The following is an 18,590-nucleotide window of genomic DNA, read 5'->3' on the forward strand; positions in this document are numbered from 1 at the left end:
ACAGAATCAGATTGATGTGTCTGTGACGGTCGGTCAGAATGCCCTGGTATGAAATTGTGCATACATCTGCAACCAGGGAACTCGGTTGGGACTTCTGTTATGTGATAATATAAGAATTACATTGGTTTGGATGTTCGAGAAATAATATGTTGTTTATGGTACAACTCTTTTCGTGACCGTTTTGTTTTCTCGTTTTTTCATATTTTTCCGAAAAACATGGAAAAAACGAGTTTTTTCAAGCGCCTCAAAACTTGCATCTCTAACGCGAAGTCGCCGCTCACATCTGTTCCAAGAGAGGCTCCAGACAACGCGCCGTGCTCAGTTCTGCGACGCAGTCCGAGGCGGTCCGGCTGCCGCTCCCAGTCGCAGCGTCCGCACTCACGACTCTCTCGCCGTTTTCTGATCCTTTGCGCCGCCTGCTGTCGATTGCATCTTGACCGAAACGAAAACTTGCTGCTTCATTCCGGAACTAAGCGAAACAGATTAAAGTACAGTGTTCCACTGGCGCGTTCTTTTGAGCAGCAGCAGAAATTCTACATCGCTCCATCTCAGTTGCCATACGGTGTTTTTTGTTCTCCACCGCTCGGAAGGTTTAGAGTGCCCGATAAACCTCCGTTAAAGACGGCTGATAAATGATTGCGGACCTCGTTAGCACGCCGTCAGTTCTAGCTGGTTTTACTTTGATGTTTACGATATCATGTACTCTGTTTTACCGGTGTTCGCGTCTGGCGATGCGTAGTTTTAAAGCGGACCATCACCGATAAACCTCCCATCTCGTGTCATTCGTGCTTAGTGTAGTGCATAACCAGCGAACTGGGTCACAAGAAATATGATAGGATGCCAATGAGAAAAAGGTCCGAGGAACAGCAATAGAGTTCTTCTACTGTGTTGCACTCTATTTTTCCAAGGGATATTGGTAGGGTGGATAAGAAGAAACAAGAAATAAGAGGTAATAGAAAATGCTTCTGTAGATTTATATTTGCGAAGACTTCCCGCTAACTAACTGGGAAGGATGAATCCCAGCCGTAATTATCCTTAAATAGAAAAGTACACAGGTGGCCGTAAAACTTAGCACGAGATTATCTCTTCTCAAACGGGCCAAGTGCGGGTCGCAATAATATCTGATTTGTCTGAAAAAGATAGTTGCATGGGAAGCAGCACTTCCCGCAAAAAAGAGTTTTAATCCTTGAGAATTGTTAATGTGCATTAGTTTTCATTTATTAGCACTCTATTAACAGGAACACAGAAGTCTGGAGAGTTCGGTTTTTGGTTTAGGGTATGTATATTTATATCTACTGAAATAAATGCTAGTTGCTAGTCGGCGCCTGTTTTGTGCTCTCGCTCCGTCCTGTGTTAGCGCTGTTCCCAAAATGATTGATAGCACAAACATATTTCTTATTTTTTCGCACAGTGCCACCGACTCCTACGGGCGGGTTCTAAACGGGGCCGCTGGACGAACCAGTGAGCAGGATGACGGGGTACTGCGAAGCAGAGAAGGTAATCAGTAATTCAATGCCATTAGACACCATATGTTCTTTGGGATGCTGTACTGTATGCGTGCATAAAATAAATAGTCATCGTGCCAACTTGTGCGATGACCAGGGTGCACGGAACTGTGAACTAGGTAACAATTGCTCTAAATCAGAGATTTGTTCTTTCTTCTAAACAAAATTTAGTGCCATGAAACTCTTTGAGCTCGAAGTTTATGAAATCTGCTATTAAATAAAAATTGGTAGTGTTTTAATGTAGTTAAACCGAGTAGACGTGCGAGAGCGTGCGTTTAACTTGATGGGCTTGTGGTTTTGATTTGCTGGGTCGGCGGCACGTCTTGGGACGACATTAGACTCAGGTTAAGCTCTGATCGAGGTTAAGCTTATCTGATCTGTTCGAGTCGCAGATGGCAAAAGATGATAACGGCGATGTGCAATGCACAGCGCGAGGATGTGCGGCAGTTTATCGTAAACCGTGTTCGGATTCGGTGAGAGCCGCATTTTACACAGAACAGGTAACAAGGACAGTGACATCATAACCTACAGTATCCGTTTTTGACAGTGGAGGAAAACTGTGTTGTGGGGGGGGGGGGGGGGGGAGGGGGGGGGGGCATATGATCTATTTCTGTTGCTGAGAATATTTAGCGTCTGGAAGTGCCGCATGATTGACCGTCACGCCCAGTCACCACGGTCGTCGAAATCTTTGTTTCGTGAGCTATGCGCTTTGGTGCTGTAAGTATATGCTGCCCTGAAAGAGCCGCCTAGCTGGCTCCCCTATCTGAATGCAGGTGTGTGCCTCCCAGACTGTTGATGTTTTGGAATTTGGCGTAAGCATGCTTAGATTTTTCTTTTCGGCACTATTTCCATGCAATAAAGAAAAAAAGAACTGCGGTGAGAGCCTAGTGGCCTCGCCTAGTTGTCTTTGAAGCCGATCTGCTCGCGCTGCCGCGGGTTCGGCTACCAGTCATGGATAACGATGCGATTTCTTTTTTTCACTCCACGTGGCGTTGCTGTTGCCACGTAACAGCACAAGATCCAGAGATGACAAGATTCTTGTTCAGTGTTGGGGAGCGTAACAGTGCTTTCACATTAATGGTACCCTGCATTTTCACGTCGAAGGCTAGTGTGTCCAGTCCACGATTAAACTAGAAAAAGCGGTGTTTTCGCAAATGTATTGCTTTTTGTCGCAGATAGCACTCGATGCTTAGCCTAATTTTTTCAATTATTATCACACTTGAAAGTATGTGAAACAAAACAACCCAAGAAAATCAAACACACGACTGGAATTTTTGAGAAAAATCGGAAAATGGCAGATGTTTGGAAGTTTTCGATAAATTAAGGGAATGTAAAAAATAGAAGGAAGAATTTTAATCTCCCCCCGTCTCACATATTGTGTGACGTTCTGTACATATCACAGAGAACAAATGCCTTTATTTGCGTGATATATAAATATTGCTAGTGCTATAAGACAATTCATCTTTCACACCTGTGCACATGCAGCTTCACCTTCATCCTTCTCTCTTGTAGGTACTCATCTTCGTCCATTGATTCTATTAGCAACTGGGCTTGAATACAGTAGAGTAATACAGCAACATGTGGATCATAAGCTGTTATTGCGAACTGTTGTTTCTCTACAGGGACACTGAATGGAAGTAGGAAAGTAGATAATAAGTTTCTTTGTGATGTCTGTAATGTCCAAGAAATTCAATAGAATAGTAGCATACGCAGCACTTAGAATCTTCGCTCGTGCACACGTGCACGGCGCTGCATGCAAACATCGTCTTCCTCGTTACACACGTGTTGTTCGTCGTTTTTATTTGCAAACTACGAGCTGCAGTGTTGACAACATTGCTGTGCGCGTCGCTATTTCTTGCCACCTGCTAGAGCAACAATGTAGTTAATTCAATCTCTAGATTTATTTCATATTTCTTTACCGGGCTTCACTGTGTGCTAGCAGCATTTGTGTAGTAGCATACACGGTGCAGCCTGGTAAAGATATATGAAAGAAATAAATCTAGAAAATAACCACGTAATGTTTTGCTAGAATGACAATAGTTGAACCATAATGCACAGTCGTTGCTTCAATTGCAAAGCAGCAACTAGCAGGTTGTAGTTTATCCACCTTGCAAATGTAAATTGCATGCATTAATTTCACCAGTTCCTGTGCAATGCATTAGACACTTATATATGAAATTTTATTCTTGCATTGAAAATGTGTACAGTGAAGCTTAATCCACTGAGAGAAATGCTGTGATCACAACCTTCAGATGTTTTTTAGCAACACATCCATTACCTCACTTCATTTTTATTTGTTCAGGCAGCTGCGACGGACAGGCACTCCAACTGGGTCACCTGGTGTCCCATTGATCTTCTACTGGCAGCTCCCGTTTCCTCGGCTGCCTTCCCGTCAACGATGATGGGCGAGTCGAGGAAAGTTCAGAGGTAATTTGTTATTTATACCATTGCGTGTAATCTGTCGTAATCACTTCAGAATTCTATTGCTGCTCATTTGTCAGTGCGGAACTTATACTCATTATAAATTGCTGTCCAACAATAGATAATAAAGAACAGAGTCAAGCAGTTGTGTAAACCACTCCCACAAACATGGGCACTGGCCTCCACGTCTACATTTTTGCCTTGTGCTGTTGTTCTTTGTCATGAAACGTGAACCAACTAGCCTAGCAACTCCCACTGCTCGTCCATAAATCCTTGTTTTTGTCTAGCAATTCTACATATCGGTAGTTAGCTGGTTGTCTCCCCATATACTTAATCTTACCACGTCAGAGCAAAGACTGCTTTGTTGTACAGGGAGTTCAATGTGCATTGCTGGTTTAGGATACGTCCCTTTTTTTTAGGTGGGAATCATGTCAAAAGGCACACCCTGTGGATGGATGCGACTTTAGTCTCTAGTAAGATGAAGTTATGGTACGCACTTGAATTTCGGTGCCTTTATTTGCGTGATATATTAATATTGCTAGGGCTATATGACAATTCATCTTTCACACCTGTGTACATGCAGCTTCACCTTCATCCTTCTCTCTTGTAGGTACTCATCTTCGTCCATTGATTCTATTAGCAACTGGGCTTGAGTACAGTAGAGTAATACAGCAACCTGTGGATCATAAGCTGTTATTGCGAACTGTTGTTTCTCTACAGGGACACTGAATGGAAGTAGGAAAGTAGATAATAAATTTATGTGTGATGACTGTAATGTCCAAGAAATTCAATAGAATAAAGTGGTGGGATAGATGCTGATTCATACTTGGAATGAACGACAGCGTAAAAAAGGCAACCACAGAAGAAAAGCGTTCTTTGTGTCGTGTACTCTTCTGGGGTCCTTTTTTGCGCTGCCTTCGTTCGAAGTATATAAGTAATATCTGTATTGTATTGCGTTTTTGTCTACTAGCTCTTTGTGCGTGCTTTCTGCATTTATTGCCATTTAACATAAAATACACTCAATTTCAGGTTCAGTGCTGTCTATGCCTTCTTTCTGTATCATCCCATTTTTCGTGCTGTTTTTAAGTCTTGAATGATCAACCAACTTACCCCTTCACTACGGCATCACTCATAGCCCAAGTCGCTTTGGAACGATAAACTCCATAAACCAAATCTATTTTATGAACAACATATAGGTTACGAAAACTACACTAGTTTTAACCCTCATAACCTTCAGTCCAGTAGGGAGTATGCATCATGTGCGTGCAATGGTAGCCATTAAATGTGAGCCGAACGTTTGTCTGCTCCTTCAATAATGTGTGTGTAGCTCTGTTCAGGGCTGTTTTTTCTTGGTAGAGGTGTCCTTCTAAGCTGCTCTTGAGTTTCCCACGGATTGGGTTCTAGCTCAAGGCAAGGTGCTTGGCCAGGGCGTTCCCGATAGCCACACCTGTCGTCTCTTCCCGGTTGCTTGTGCACACCGGCTGAGGCCGCCTTTCTTCAGCGCTCTGCACAACACCAAACTAGCTTGAATCACAGCGGTCACTGAGCTGCTCACAAATGTTGTACAGCACACAAGCAGCACGAATCACATAACTGACATTGTGGATGTCACACTTAAGGCCCTTCAGCACTATTCTAAAGCGTGCCTTGACACGTCCAAGCGCATGTTCGACAACAAGTCTGGCACTCGGCAGCCGGTAGTTAAAGGTTTGTGAGGGGGACCCAGAGGCACCTGGAAGGGGTACAGCTTCATCAGATGCGTCTGCAAGGGGAAAGCTTGATCACCAAGAAGAATTGGGCCAACTCCCGCACCTTCAATGAGCTATGTTTCTTGTCGGAACAGCTCACTAGCCAGAGTAGCTGGCTGTCGAGACTTCTGAAACAGTTCCGGGTCATTGTTCCTACCAGGGCTCCCAACATGCAATAGGAACCTGTATGTGTGGTCGACCACAGCAAGTAGAGCGACTCTGTACCACCCCTTATGATTGTATTATTCAGCAGCTTCTTGCTTTGGGGGCACACCTTGATATGACAGCCATCCACTGCACCGACACCTTGAGAGAAACCACAGACTGCTGTAAATTTACATTAGTGGTCGTAAAGCTCAGCTGGTTTTGGGAAATGCACAAATCGTGCTTCCAACTATTCCACTACCACGCCGCAAAATTCGTGAAATATTAAAATAACGCAGTGACTGTTGTGAATTTACGCATGTGCTCGTAAAGCTCAGCTTGTGTTGGGAAATGCACAAATCGTGCTTCCAACTGCTCCACAACCACGCTGCAAAATTCGTGAAATATTAAATTAGCTGACGCATTGCTCACGCCAAACAAGTTGACAGCAGTCCGCTCTTTTGCTGACGTTGCGAGGTGGTACAAGCCGATCCCCACGCGTTTCTCCAGTGGAATTGCTTTCCGCATGTTGGTATCTTGCCAGCTCATGCTTCTACAAACAGCCACCATGTACCGGAATGTGCCGCGGTTGATCCGAAAGTTTTCTCGTAGTCCACTGTCCGGAAGGAGCGGAAGCGTGGTCTCGTACCGCGAGTCTGTGCGCGGGTATGCCGACAGATTTCACTCGCGGACGGACAGGTGCGCCGCCTCCAACAAAAAGAGCTTCGGCACCCCCGGTGTCACTTCCTCGTCTCTTCAAGCATGACAATTTTAGCGCCAGTGCCAGCATCTGTACGCGCAGGCGTTGTAGCGCTGCCTGATACGTGCCCACGAACCCAGCCCAAAATTGAGTGTCTCCCTCGTTCACGACCGGCCTGCTAAGGGTCAACATAGGCTTGACACACAAGACGTCCGAAGGATCTAAACTACACAAGCACAGCGCTCACTTTGAAAGAAAAGCCACGAAAATAAACAACGATAGCAGGGAGCAGTGATGCGTCGCAGCACGCAGTCACGGGAAAAGGGGCTAAAGTAGCCAAATTAGAAAGCGCAGTCGGCTACGATGTCGACTGTGATCATTGTTTAGAACTTTTTTTTAGATTTCGGCTAACGACAGCCACAAGAACAAAGAAAAAAGTGTTTAAGCAGGCATTAGCACAAGAAAAAACCTTTTTCCTCTTATGTGTTCTTTTCAACGTAGCCCTGTTTAATAATACGCCTCAGCGGGCAACGTTTTAACTTCAATGAGGCGAGTATCACATGATCTGTTTCGTCGCACTAACCGAGATGGCTAAACTGTGTGTAAGCGCGGCGAACTGCAGTTAACTCTAACCGGGGTAAAACGCCTTAACTGCAGTTAAGCTTAACCACGGTTAAGGCCACCCGTCTAAAGAGGGTATTACCAGACTTAACCACCGTTACCGTAAATGAACTGCGGCGCTGCTACACGCTCTCAAATACAGCAGCAAAGATTATCACGTGATCTTGACGTATTCACACTTCTTCCTCAAGTTTACAAACTTGTAAACATAAAAAACTAAAATCATTCGGCTGGAGATGTAACGGAAATTTATCAAATAATTTTCTTATGTCTGAAATCTATCAAAATGTATTTTTCCGACTTTATCGAGAAACATAAAACAGTCTTTAAACAGTGGTAGTTGTTGGATTCGTAGTAATATTTTTAGCCGCAAATAGCCCGAGATTCTAGTCTACTATAGCCGGAGAACCCGGAGTTAGTTAATTGTGTAGGCCGAACGAGTGGTTCGAGGCGACGTGCTGCACTTGCGATATTACCCTTGTGGTTATGCGTCAATGGCACAGTGAGCGAAGTACGCCTCGGCTAAAATTACAGAGCGCGCTGGTGATTTCCAAGTTGTCGAAACCGCACAACCGCACCTTTCAGCGGCAGGTGCGTGAAAATCGATGGCACAGCCTGGTTGTGCGGAAACTGGGCATGATGAGGACGATTTCATGGCTATGTTCACTATGCAGCAAGCGGCGCTTCATCAGTGTCGCATCCAGCAGTTGCGCTTACTGGGAGAAAAAGACGCAGCAGAGGAGGAGCGTGAACACGCTGAAAGAATGTGTCGCCGCACCATGGCGATAGCGGCGCGGCTCTGTTCCTCCGAAAGTCGGTCGTTGGCTTATCCGCGCGGGCAGTCTTGGTACGGGACTAAGGTGCCACACTTGCCAGACAGTGAGTTTAGGGCGCATTTCAGAGTGATACGCAGTACTTTCTGGTACCTCCTGAGTTTGTGTGAGTGTATGAAGCGGCAAGATACGACAATGCGACGAGCAATCCCCCTGGACAAGCGTGTGGCTATAAGCCTGTATCGTCTCGCGTCCTCTGCGGAAGCACGAACAATCGCCAACGCTTTTGGCCTAGGTCGGTCGACTGTCAACACTATATGTCGCGAGTTTTGCGCCGTTGCTGTACGTCAGCTGGGCGCAAAATTGGTGCGCTTTCCCAAGCAAAGTGAGTTGTCAGAACCCCAACGCCAGTTTACTGCTGTGGCCGGCATTCCGCAAGTTGTAGGAGCCCTCGACGGCTGTCATATTGAGGTGTGCCCAGCGGAAGAGCACGCCGCGGATTATGTTAACTATAAAGGATGGTACAGTACCATCCTTTTGGCTATCGCCGGCCACAGCTACAGATTTCTGTATACAAATGTGGGCTCTCCGGGAAGAAACCACAGCGCCGGTGTATTTGAAGGCTCAAGCCTTCCCGATATACTGGCCAGTCCTCTTTTCTAAGCTGAAGAAAAAGTTTGTGGCAGGAATGATAGTGGAACCGCTTTTGCTTGCCGATCAAGCGTTCCCGTTACAGTGTCACATCATGAAGCCGTTTCAAAATGCAGGCCAACCAGGTTCACCTACTGGAGTGTTCAATTACCACTTATGAAGAACTAGACACATTGTTGTAAAGAGCACTTGGCAGGTTAAAGGCTCGTTTCCGTATCCTACTTAGATGACTTGAGTGCGACATAATGTCAACCGTGTAATCCGCACATGTTGTGTGATACAAAACATCTTTGAGGAAATGTCCGACCGCTGTGATGCAAGTTGGTTTGATGAGGCAGGAGCACGAGACATTGGCCGACCTCAGCCAACTTGTACCAGCAGCCGGGCAGAGCCATCAGGTTTGCAGTTCGGAATGCCCTAATGAATCATTTTATCTCAAGCCGAACATTGTCTAAATCCTTTCACTACAGCTATTTTCTTTGAGTAAAATGAACTCGAAGTGCTTGTTACTTTTACTATGCACAGTATAATCACAACTACCGCTTCTCTTTCTGCTATAAAATATTTGTTCCTTGCACCTGAGTGCTTAGACTGCCAAAGTTTCGCTGTGAGCCGCGCTCTATTGATTGTATAATGACCCGAGAACCATAAGTTGTGAAGCAGACCTGGAAAACAGAAACTTGCATTCCATTCATTTAGTCGCCTCTTAATGTGTATGTCTCTTTGAGCAATGGCGCGACTTTATTTTGTGCAACAGGAAGGCAGTGTACAATGCAGGAAGAATCACGCCTACTTCACGGATGCCAATACATTTTCACAGCCTAGCCTAATAGTTGCCAATACTGGCTTTTTGGAAAAGTCTAAGCTGCTTCAGGTGATGCTCTTATCGGAGAGAATACATGTGCTCTTTTATCTCGTGGACATTTTGAGAAATAAAAATGATGATTTTAACATGTGATTTACAATTTAACATGTAATTTACAATTTACCAGGGGCGGCCTCAGCCATCCTGCACAGGCAGCCGAGCTGAGCCATCAGGTGTTGCGGTTCGAAATGCCCTGACAAGTTACTTTGCCTCAAACTGAACTTTGGTTTAATCATATCGTCATACCTGTCTTTTTATCTCATATGCAAGAAATGTGCTGGCGGTGTTTTGTATTTTTGGTACAGAAAAGTAAACAGTGGCACCATTTCCTGTCTATATGAAATATTTTGCAGCTTGTCTTTTTGTGCTTTCTTTGCTGTCTTTCAAAGATCATTGAGGAGTTGCAATTTATTAAGTGTACAGAATGGAAGAAAACAAATTCTCCTAGTAGACGTAGAATAGCAAGCATATATTGAAGTCATTTACTCGCCTCTTGAGAGAGGTGAAGGTCTGCAAACTCTGGTGGTGCCTTGTTGCAAACAAGTCTATTGCAGCACTACCATGGTTTTTCTCATTTTTTGACAGGCAGTGATGGCAGGCACTGCAGCAAGCAGGAAACATCAGGGTTACCTTGACTGCCAGTACGTTTTCACAGCCCAGCACGAGACATTTACAGTGCATTGTTGGTACAGCTAGCTAAACAGCAGTTCATTTAGGTTCAAAAAGTGAAATGTCTCGCGCCTTTCTGCCTTAATAAGAAACATTCCATATATGTATTTAACGCATGAAAAATTTGACGTATGCTTTAAAATAATTTGCAACTGAACTAACTGTAACTTGTGTTTGGGCTAGTTGGTGGGAAAACACTACATAATGCTCATGTTGTCTTCATTGTGTTAAAATTTGTGTTGTAGCTACCACTGTTACATTTCCTGTACACAGAGGATGACACATAATACACTGACGCTGTAGGCAAAAGAACATCTCAGTGCCCTGCTGTGAAATAGAGATTCCGAGATCGCCATTTTGAGAGCCATAGCTGCTAGTGTGTCATTTACCACAAAAGGTGATCTCAAAAACAGAATTTATTTGTCTTTCTGTTCGGATTGAAAATGTGCCTGCATAATTTGCACCCGAACATAAAGACAAATAAATTCTGTTTGTGAGACCACCTGCTGTGGTAAACCATTTACCACAAAGGGTGGTCTCACAAACAATTTGTTTGTCTTTCTGTCTGGATGCAAAATATACCTGCGTAATTTCCAGCAAACTTTTTGAGTTGCTTTGGATTTCCTCTGTATCTGCACGAGCTCCTTTCTTAATTCAAGGCTGTCACGGGCAGCCTTGGCCGCACGCTCTTCGGCTCGCTGATGCAGCGCCATCAGGTCGCTAAGTGCCGAATTGGAAGAGCTCTTCCTGCTGCTTCTCTTAACGCTGTTGCTAGAACTTGGGCTGTTGGAAAGGTTCGCTACTGATGAAGAAGCTTCGTCTCCATTGGATGCTTGTCTCTCCATTTGTTCAGGATCGCTTGCAGTCAGAAAGTCCATATCGCTTGAATATGTGTCAACAACTTCACTTTCCTCTGGTAATAAATCTACTACTGGCAGCTGTGCAGGACAAGAAAAAAGGCATGCATTTTTAAAAGAGGTCACTGAGCAGTAGATGACGGAAAATGCAACGTCGACATGTGAAACAAAAACCCTTACTACAAAATTTTATCACATGAAACGTGACACGCTAGTAGTGTACAACACCTTGTACAAAAAATGGATATATTAAATGAAATATATTGCAGTAATGCAGAAGTATAAATGAATATATCCAGCTTAGCCCCTGTTGCCATCTTACAGGTCGTGATGTGTTAGACAGAAGAAATCACAAAAGAAGAAAAAAAGAAGGTGTGTTTCAAGGCACAGTAGTGTTTCAACAACTTTCAGCATAGTGCTCTAAGAAAATTACAAGATATCTCAAAAGCATGCAGCCTTATCATGCACAAAAAGCTAGCTTATAGCATAAACTGCGCCCTGAACAGCTCTAGTGCCCTGGTGAAAACAGCTGATTACATCCACACTTTCCTCAACAAGGCTTTTATCATTGATTGGCAGTGATACGAGGAAAGAATGAAGCTGCCAGTAGACTGGCCATCAAATCCTTTTAGCACCTGTTGTGATGCCACAACGCCTCAGTTTCCTGCAAAGAAAGTTTTGTTGAATGTATAATATTATGCACCATGAAAATATGAATATGTGCAGTGTTGCTCCCTTTATGGTAGGCACAAACAAACAAAGAAACAGACTACACGTTGCACTTGAAAGCAGTAGGGCACCCACCTGCCACTTAAGGAAGAAAATGCCACAATTTTTAAACACACTCTGCGATACATGAAATATTGTTTTCGCCTGGTACACTGGTGTAGTAACTTGTACGCGAGGCGCTCGCGCGGCTTTTAACTTCAGCGAGCTAAAGGAAGGCTGTCGATAAAGCAATGAATCAGACGCGCAGTGAACGCCGACATATGATCGCGCAAGGAAAAGAACAATGTCAGCTCATGAAAAAACATTCCAGAAACGCTGCGTATCTTCTGCCGTTTACAACACGCTGGCGCAGTGTTACGACTGCGGAGAAGGCCTAACTGCACGAGTGCTAACAGCGCGGCGTGCCTCTCGCGCGCCACTGCTGTAACATCACACAAACTTCCGCCAGAATTCATCGTTTCATTACTAGGAATGAAAACTTCTACTCACTGGTAGTGCTTGTGCAGATTTTCAAGTTTTTGCTGAACTTGCTTCGCGGTGTACGGGCCTTCCCCCGCCGGCAGGCCCTGGTTCAGCGTTTCGACCATTACGCGATATATGCGCGCGTTGTGTGTGTTTGAGCGCAGAGCCGTCAAATTGTCTTCCCAGATGCGTATTAACGCCTCTGTCGTCGCTGCGGTCCAGATAACACACTTTTGGGGGGCTGTTTCGTTGGGAGCCGAGCTGCAGGTGTCGGACATGGAACGGCCATTTTGCTAGTTACTAGGCTTATCTGAGGTGGCCAACCTCCGTTTGCGGTAACCATGGTTAGCAGAATAACTGTGGTTAGGTTTATCGTGTGAATGTGCGTAACTACGGTTAGCCTTAACTGCCTTCAAACTTAACCGTGGTTAGGCTGCCCGTGTGACAGGGGCAAAAGAAGCACGCATTGCTACCACACGACAGGTAGCAAACCACGCGCCCGGAAAAAAAAAAAGAAGCGAAGGGTATACGGGAACCGAAAGAGGAGTACACGCAGGCATTCCATTCATGCTCGCTCGTTCCCCCCTCGCATTCAACTTTTCAAGTGCTACTGAGGCGTTGGAGATGCTCGGCCGGGGTGCGGAACGAATCATTTTCGCGTCGCGCCTGGAGCTGGCAGGGGTCAACGCGCAGTAAAAGGGGCCATGACATATTCGTTCTTCATATTGCAGTTTTCTGCTTCAGTATCTAATGCAGGAGCTTACAATTCAATTTCCGAAATTTTGCTGTCCTGGACGCGCTGTATTTTCCAAAAAATACGATCGAAATTGAGACCGGGAGACTCCTCCCACCTGCAGCGACCGCCATATTGAAAGCTCCCATGACGTCACTAGCACATGCCCGGAGCAACGTCGTCTACTCTCGTTGCTGCAATATGCGCAGCGGGCGATCGAAGTAGCAGTCGTCCCTCATATATGAATGACTGGTACCGCAAAAGCGATAATAGCAGTAGCGCAGGTTTTCTTCGGTATTGGTAGGGTCCGGGAACACTATAGGCCGATCTGACGGTAATTGACGGTCGGTGGGCTGATCGGTACGCAAATGCCGTCGCTGACGCACTGGTCTGTCACGCTAGACCGACGACGATGCCAGCACGATCAACGATCGCGTATCGTAGTAACGTTAAAGAGTCAGCTTAGTGGAAACCAGAAGAGGGGGGAAGGGGACTAGTTGGAATGATATTCTATAAACTTAAGAATTTTAAAACTTATTGGGGCCTCAAGCTAGCCACGGCGACATACGCGATGTGCGTGCACCAAATAATAATAATTGGTTTTTGGGGAAAGGAAATGGCGCAGTATCTGTCTCATATATCGTTAGACACCCGAACCGCGCCGTAAGGGAAGGGATAAAGGAGGGAGTGAAAGAAGAAAGGAAGAGGAGGTGCCATAGTGGAGGGCTCCGGAATAATTTCGACCACCTGGGGATCTTTAACGCGCACTGCCATCGCACAGCACACGGGCGCCTTAGCGTTTTTCCTCCATAAAAACGCAGCCGCCGCGGTCGGGTTCGAACCCGGGAACACCGGATCAGTAGTCGAGCGCCCTAACCACTCTGAGTTACCGCGGCGGGTGAAACGTGCACCAGCGAAGATGTGCTTTCATTTGGTGTCTGCGCATAGAACAGATCGGCGAGGCAAGTGACACGGGCAGAAAACGCCGCGCGACTATTCCGCTCGCCGCCGTCACCTGGGCTTGTGCGGCCGAGCGAAAGCTTCCCTCCCGGTGAGGCGACGGCCGGAAACACTGCGCTTGTGTACCTTATCCGTGTCGAAAAAGCGAAACAAGCGGTTACAAATCATATCTTCACAATTTGTCACTAATCAGTGAGGAACTTTTGCCATCTTCTTGAATTTCGGTTGACGGTGGACCGCCGGCACCTTTCGTGACGAGGCCTAGCGAGTACGCAGGAATCGTGTGTGCGATTTCAGCGATTGCGGAGAGAGAATTCGCAAGTTTTAGCGTGTGCAAACAGCTGTCGAGTGTAGTTTTGGCAACAGTGCCCTCAAAGCGACGACTGCCTACATCGCAGGACACGAGTACAATAAGAGTGAAGTGCCGATATATGTGACCCGGTCTGCATAGCATGTGCAGAAGGCAGCCGGCAGCAGCCGTCGGCTTCGACTGTGGACAACAAATTTAGCTGTTTCCAATAATTCAAGTAATGTCCGAACGTACCTTAGCAAAACGGATCTAAAATTAAATTTTGGTGACATAAGAGAAAGAAGATACAATTAGCGGAAAGCGCTGGTATCCTTTATGCGAAGCGTTTCACAAGCAGGCGATATAGCATCATCAGCGCTTATTGCAGTGTTATCATGGTGTGAAAATGAGTAAAAGTGCCATTTGTGAGAAAGAGTACGTAATATTTATGACGACGATAACCTACCTGGCGTTTCATGCCACGCAAACGAGCAGTGCTGTTTGCGCTCAGCCATGTAAACAACCTCAGAGCGGGGCGGCAGTTGTCGTAATCGTCGCACTCCTGGGGCACAATGCGCACGCACAGCAAGATGCTGTACTATTATTTCGAAGCACTCATTGAGACGGCGGCGACTATTCATCGGTGCAGACAGTGAAAGCATTCGAGTCACGTAGGGTTTTGCAACCGGCTTGGTTCCTGCGAAAATATTCTATGAGTCGAAGGAAATGTATGTTCTACACACAAACGCGTACATGCAGCGCGGAAGTCGTCGCACTCGGCACTTTTCTATGCTCCTTTCGTGCCTCAAGGTTACGGTAGTGGACCTTTCATAATCTGAGTTTAATTATCGAGCGATGAATAGCGGACAAGAACTTGGTAGCTAGCTACAAAACGCCGCGGCTTTCACGGCGCACATCGGTGAAAACATGCACGGCACGTGCCGCTTTTCACATACAGGAGCACTTGACTGCTCAAGAGAGACCGTACTCATAACATACGAACAGCATGCGTCTAAGCGTAAGTAATGAAGCAGCGGTCTATCTATTTCTGTTTCCTCAGCAATCGGAAAGTGGGCTCCACGAGCAAGTCCGCTTTCCCAGGGATCACTCAGCTCGCGTACTAAGTTGAAGGCTTCCCAAAAGAGAACACGGAAAATGCATTTTTGTTCGTTAGGCTAAAAGAAAAAAACTTTTCAAACGACTGCTCTGTACGGTGTGCATGCAAGCGCCTCAACAGCTCGCCGCAGACGACGCGTGGCGTGTATGCGCTCGTGACGTCAGCGATCAGAGGTTGCCAGACCAAAAAGCAGTTCGCAAAAGAAACGAAAAAAATTCTTTTTACAAATATTTACCTCACAGACTCAACTGAAAATTGGGGAATTGTAATTTAACAGGTTGGGAATTAAAGGCGATAAGTAGGGTATGCTTGAAAATAGGCTGTCATGGCCCCTTTGAGACCTTCGGTATTTGTCGTCTCGTGGTTGTTAAAGCCACTGTCGATCTGCGACTGCGCAGGGCGCGGCTGAAAGACAGACTAGTAGGTTCCTTCACTCATAATATGGTTATCAAAGGGAGGGCAACTTGTATCTATACTCCTGCACAATGTTTAAGTTGTGATGTTTGTTTCAGCTTGGTGTTGCTTTTTGTTCTGCAAATGGAACGATTGAGCTCTTAAGCAACAGTGTTTTTTTGAGCTCTAATTTAGTCAGTTTAAGAGGCTCTTAAAGTAAGGTTACCAAGTATTAGGTATTGCAGCATGTTTTAGGTTGCAGTAAGTTTCAAGTTGGGTCAAGAGTGTATTAAGTTTTCCTGTGTAAGTTTGCACATTTGCGGCAGGGCTCGTAACGTGGGTTTTGTACATTGATGGCAGATGTCGTAGCGTGAGTATTGAAAATCTACGACAGGTTTCGTAGTATAGGTTTCGCGCATTTACGGCAGGTGTCGTAGCGTAGGTTTTGCGCACTTACGGCAGGTGTCGTAGTGTTTGTTATCATGAAGGACAGAAAGGAAGACCGCAATTGTGCGGGTTATAAATTGAAAATAGGATGGGGCAAAATTTGAACTCTCCATCTGACCTCTCGATGGATTCCACCCTGCCCGGGTGACGTCCGAAATCGTTTCTTGCCGACCAATTCAAAACCAATTATTAATTTCTCGTTTGTGTTGAAGTGTAACGCATCATGACAACACTTTTTAGAGGTCTGACCACCTAAACCTTGCTTCCGGTTCACACTTCTTGTTCGTTCGGGGTAATTTTGTTTAATTTCAGAGGGAATTTTAGAGGGATCTCTGCAGCGTAATTTGTTTTGTATTGTGAAGGTCTGGCGGGATGAGTGGGCTGAAGACGGCACTTGCTTTTGTTGTGTGTTGTGTTGTGGTTCCCTTTGTCTCGCCTCGCAGAGAAATTCCCCGAGCTGGACACCACGATGAGGAGGGACTTAAGACACCAGGATGAGAAGAGGCATGGAGGACTGCGGAACTAGAGCCCATTCCGGCACGTCCTGTCAGCCGAGCTGCGTAGGACCAGCCCATCTTCCGGACGTATTGCATGGCGGCGGGCGTGCTGCTATAGACGGGATCCACACCGGTGATTAAAGCGAAGATTCATTGGCCGGGATGACCACGTGGAAGCGGCAATTTCGACAGATCGTTGACCCACGAGGACCCCTGCGAAAAAAAGATGCCACCCGGGGAAGCAGCCGCTGGAATCTTTCCCACGTACACGAAGAGGGGGAGATGACCTTCCCTTTGTCCGCAGTTCCTCGCAAAACGCGACGGACGGTGTACAGTCGAAGGGGGAAGCGAGTCGTGATTGACAGCTTCGGACGAAGTAGCAGCAAACCTCCGAATCCTCCTCGCCTCTTCCCACCGGGCTCTGCGGGCTATGTGCGGCGATTCTTACGACCTGTGTCTCGTGTGGTGAAAGAGGCGGAGCCTCAGTCTATTTAACAAGCGTCCTGAGTACAAACGAACGCTCTGAGCCTTGGCAACAAGACTCATCCAGTCGCTCGACGCAATGAACTTTTAATTCTTGACTGCTTGCTTTTTCTGTTTCCTTATAAATTATGTAATCAAGTTTCTTGAAAAGTGCCAGTAAACCTGTGTGTTTTCAATGTCCGAAATTTCAAGCTTCCACCCTTCCTAGTCCCTTCTCCGGCCAAACAAAGCTACCCTGCATAAAAACAACCGGCCATGCTACCCTGCCCGTAACGATTGGTGGCAGCGGTGGGATCCGAAGCTTTGGCGGCCCATAACAATGCTTCGAGTGTAGCCTGTTAACACTGGGAGGTGAGTGCTAGCTATCCCGGAGCTTAACAAGCATTAACAAATTTGATGCTTGCAGCAAAAACTGCGTCCCTCATAGCCTGTTTCGCTTTTGCACTTTAAACTCTCACAAACCAAACCAGCAAAAACAAAGAATTTCCGAGCATCGTTAAGCAGACCTTGCCATTGTGGAAAGTAATACATTGGCAACCTTGCTGAAGCATTCTTTGCACTGAAAACAATCGAAATGGTGTGAAGACTCTATGTTGATGAGTGTGTCATAATCAATAGACCTCTCCCTGGTGTACACATTCTAGTGTCAAAGAGGACCCGCCATGGCGAATCAGTGGTTAGGCCACACGGCTGCTGATCCCGTGTACCTGGGTTTAAAACCAACCGCGGCGGCGGCGTTTCGATGGAGGAGAAATGCAAAGGTGCCCGTGTGCTGCGCGATGCCAGTACACGGTAAAGTTCCGCACGTGGTCGAAATTATTCCAGGGCCCTCCACTACGGCACCAATTTCTTCTCTCAGTCCCTCCTTTATCCCTTCCGTTTTAGTGAGGCGGTTCAGATGTTCACTGGTAGCGCCATTTCCTTTACCCAAAAACCAATTTTCAATTTTTTTTCAAATAGGCGTGGACCGGTGGCAAACTCATGCTCTTTCGCTTCTCAACTAACTTTGCTTGAGATCATCGCTCCCCCACTGCCTTTCGTCTCTCGATTAGAGCCTCCTTAGTATGCCACAAGTTTTGCTCATCAGACCAGAAACATGCACACTGTTGACGTAGGCTGGAAGAGGTCTATTCCGTAGATGCTGGAGCACAAGAAACAATGTCAAAAACATGGCAAATAGGACACAGTGCGTGCGCTGAAATTCAACTTTCACTGAAAGAAAATACTTGAATATGCATGGATTTTGCATGTCAGCCACGGCAAAGAACAGGAATCAAAATAAAAAGACCAAAAAGAAAATTATGGCTATAAAACAATCGCATGACATGAGGCATACTCAGGAGACTTACGTGCCCAAGCAAGCAAGCTCTTTATTATCTTGGGAAGGGGATAGGTGGCTGCCACTCATTCTTTGAGTTTGATGTGGTAGCATCTGAAGACTCAAAGTGCATGTGATTATTCCTCTCATAGTTGGCGCAATGAAGGACAATATGTGTAGAAGGAAGGCCCTCGGTCAATTCAAGCAC

The 18,590-nt window shown here is 46.0% G+C and overlaps 1 long non-coding RNA gene across 2 annotated transcripts; it reads left to right on the plus strand.

Annotated features, from left to right (window-relative positions):
• The first annotated feature begins 273 nt into the window (after window positions 1-273).
• LOC144115614 (uncharacterized) lies at window positions 274-18,238 on the plus strand. 2 transcript variants are annotated; one of them, XR_013311473.1, is made up of 3 exons: window positions 274-1,497; window positions 3,808-3,932; window positions 4,537-18,238. It is a non-coding gene; the product is annotated as an uncharacterized LOC144115614 (long non-coding RNA). The 2 variants fall into 2 exon arrangements; XR_013311472.1 differs by having other exon boundaries at window positions 278-1,497; window positions 16,528-17,303.
• The last annotated feature ends 352 nt before the right edge of the window (window positions 18,239-18,590 follow it).

The sequence above is a fragment of the Amblyomma americanum genome, chromosome 1 (assembly GCF_052857255.1).
Source record: "Amblyomma americanum isolate KBUSLIRL-KWMA chromosome 1, ASM5285725v1, whole genome shotgun sequence".
NCBI lineage: Eukaryota > Metazoa > Arthropoda > Arachnida > Ixodida > Ixodidae > Amblyomma > Amblyomma americanum.